Source organism: Lathyrus oleraceus, chromosome 4 (genome assembly GCF_024323335.1).
Source record: "Lathyrus oleraceus cultivar Zhongwan6 chromosome 4, CAAS_Psat_ZW6_1.0, whole genome shotgun sequence".
Classification (NCBI taxonomy): domain Eukaryota; kingdom Viridiplantae; phylum Streptophyta; class Magnoliopsida; order Fabales; family Fabaceae; genus Lathyrus; species Lathyrus oleraceus.
Genome location: NC_066582.1, coordinates 427,129,569 through 427,133,156, shown reverse-complemented (window position 1 = coordinate 427,133,156; position 3,588 = coordinate 427,129,569).

The following is a 3,588-nucleotide window of genomic DNA, read 5'->3' as shown; positions in this document are numbered from 1 at the left end:
TTGATTGCTTTAGAATCCACCAGGTCTTGGACTACGTGCTTAAAAGCTTTGCAGTCCTCTACACTGTGCCCGGGAGCACCCGAATGGAATTCACATTTCACATTTTCATCAAAATTGGCTGGCCTCTGATCAGGTCTCATAGGCGCCAAAGTCCTCAACTGTACCAGCCCCATATCTTTCAACTTTTTCAATAGGCAAGAATATGTCACAGGCGGCCTGTCGAAATGCCGATCACTCATCCTCCTCCTGACTGGATATTCTACCCTCTGAGACCTTTGCTGGAATGGCTGACGCTGCTGTTGCTGTTGTGCAGGCTGGTTGTCAGCAGGAATAGTTACCGCAGCGGTGTGCTGGAAGTAACGACCCCTACCGTGTCCTCTCTGGGCGTACACAGCACTCGATCCACCCTCATCCTTGCGCTCGTCATTACCAAAGGATTTCTTCGGTCCAGACAACGAAGCGTTTCCTTGCATGTTCCCCATCTTCAGCCAGTCTTCAATCCTCCTCACCCTTTCGGCAATTACTTTTTGCTCTAAGGCGAACTCTTGCATGACACTGATCAGTTCTCTCATCCTCTCTTTCAGCTCGAGAATATCTGCGCTGGGAAGCTCCATGAGTCAGCGAGTATTGCGCCTGGTGTAATATCTGTGAGGGCGAGTTGAGTGCAAAGGTACGGTTCTACGAGCGTGAGCAATGATTCCTGCAAAACAGCAAACAGGTTAATATGCATGAATGCAACGTCTGTCCATATGAGGAAGATTCTGTCTTTTGATTCTGGTTTCATCGAGACAGATAATATTTCACCAATAATATTCTGACATCCGGATGTCTCTCAACCAGATTCTCAATCAATAATATTCCCCATACGGCTAGACGTAGCTTGGTGCAGATGAATGCAAAATGAGAATGATGCTGATGAATGAATGCAATGCGTTGCCATCCTCCAAGTCATCTGATCAGTTGTTGCTCTGAATCACAGCCCTGATCTCTGAACCGATCACAACCATCTGAGGAATCTGTAACAGCAAATCCAACTCAAGGGTTCCGAAATAAACGGAAGACAGATACATCATCATCATCACCGGTCTCTGAGCAGACACCCCAATCACCATCTGAATCGGCCCAGGGAATCCGAAATAAACGGATCCCCACTGATAAATATCTCGGCCCGGGGAATCCTGAAATAAACGGATCCCCACTGATAAATCACGGACAGCACTCCGGCGTCTCGGCAATAAATGGCCATAAATCCGACTTATAAATAGGACCCACGGAACAAAAGTCACCAACTGATTATGCATCTGCAAGAATCACCCTCCCCTCACAGGTAAATTCTAAACAGGTCATCCTAAGGCGGATAATAGTCTCGACAATCGGGCGGAGATACTCAATGGGTTTGCCCTTTCGGGTGTGCCATTGTAGCTCCCTTAAGATCGTCTAAACCAAAGATCCGGGAAATGATCGGTCACCAGAGTCAATAGCTCAGAAGACGTAACTAAGCCAAAGTGAAATGTTCCACAATGGAAAGCACTATCGACTGAACCTCGTCCGGCTTGTGGTATGTCACGTTACAACATTATACTGAAATAGCAAATGAGGAACGTGAGACCCACACTAATCCTAGGTGTACACTCGGGCCTAGGTTTTAGCCCCGCTCAGAACACCCACCCCAAATAACAGAATCACCTGCATAGAGGACGGCAACAACATGATAGTATGATGCATGCAAGTATTTAATGCAAATATACAAACAAGGGTTAGAATAATAAATGCAATAAATAGCACACAATAAGCAACCCAAACCAATCCTAGAACGCTAGGAGAGACTCGCTTAGGGACGATGGACCAGCATAGGTCTACATCCAGGAATAGTCCCCAGCAGAGTCGCCAGCTGTCGCATCCTGCGAAAAATCAACCGGCGAGCCTAAAAATAAAAACACACAGAGCCGCCACTAAACGTTATTTATCCCAAGATAGGGAAAGGAAACGCTCAGAGAAACCTGGAAAGAACATGGTCTTGCGACCAAGAGAATGGGTTCGGGAGTCGGTTACGCAAGGGGAAGGTATTAGCACCCCTCACGTCCGTCGTACTCGACGGGATCCATGTCCTAGAATAAAGAATAGGTTGCTAAACATCACACACACATACGGGGAACGCAGGTGGGGTTAAGAGAAAGGGCTCGATAAGGTATCGCACCTTATGCCTACATATCTTGTCTGGAACAAGAATCAGAGCCTCTGTAGTTCGGCTTACGCACGCCAAACAACACAAAACAACAACAAATGGCAAACATGGAGCCCGACAACCACTGGATGGAATTACGTCGGCATCCGAACCAAAACACACTCAAATGGGCAAACATGGAGCCCGACAGCCAATCACTGGGCTTACGTCGGCATCCGAACCCAAACATGCAATCAGATAACAAGCAAACACAAACAGACAAATAACAACGTGCTAAGGAGTCGGGGACTCGAGCCTAGCATTTGTCAAACAACACACACAAAAAAAAGAAAAAGGCGCCCGGAGAGGTCTCGCACGACCTCCTGCCTACATACCTCGTCTGGAACGAGGATCAGGGCGATGTAGTTCCCCTGAAAGGGACTAAATTGCTAACCAGAAGCCGGGGAAAGACACACAACTAGGGAGCTGAGACTCGAGCCTAATGTTGTCATGCATCGTTAACCCTAAGTTCAGTTTTCTATCCTACTTGCATAAGCAAACTAACCTAACCAGGAAAGAAGCTAGCACACAAGCATACAGAATATATCATACATCAAATGAGAACAGGCATCTCAAACAAGCATGTCAATCAGATATCCACATAGCACGCACTATAGCCAAACAAGGGGCTCACACAATAGGTTTGACTGCCTCAGCAAGTCGTCTGTACGGGCTGTATTTGCTCTTAACCTTGCCATTACGAGGCTAAGGTGAAGCAGATGATGGGTGAAGTGAGGATCAGACCTCACAGCTCTTATCCCTAACCAGGGAGAGCTTCTGACAAATGAGCATGGGTCCAGAATAGGGGAACCCTTCTATACTCGATGACTCTGACTCAATGTGCACTGCACAGGATCTTGGGCTTTTGATCTCAATGCTACAACCATGTAATGGGAGCAAGGAGAAGACTCACAGAATAGTGGGGGACAAACTGCTTATCCCTAACTTCCACCAATTGCCTTCTTTAAAGGACTTTTCCTGCTTGGGCTTAAAAATAAACAACCACAATCATTGCCTCTTAAGGAGGACTTCAGTCAATTGCCCGGCCCGGTAACAGCCGGGTCTCCAGACTACATGAAGTTAGGAAGTTATACCTCAATGCAAGTTGCTTAAGCAAAGCAAAGCAAAAGTTCACAAGGAACTGAGCAACTAAAGTACCTGGAAACAATCAAACGCAGTTAGTAATCAGACAGACAAACCATAAACAGCAAGTGTTCAAACAATTAGAATATACAACTCAATGCACAACAAGGCAAGCTCAAAGCTCAAGCCTAAGCTTCAAAAACCTACAAAACAATGTTATGTTAGTGTACAAATATCAACAACACCAATTAAAATTGATTTGGATCATTCTCCATGTGCAT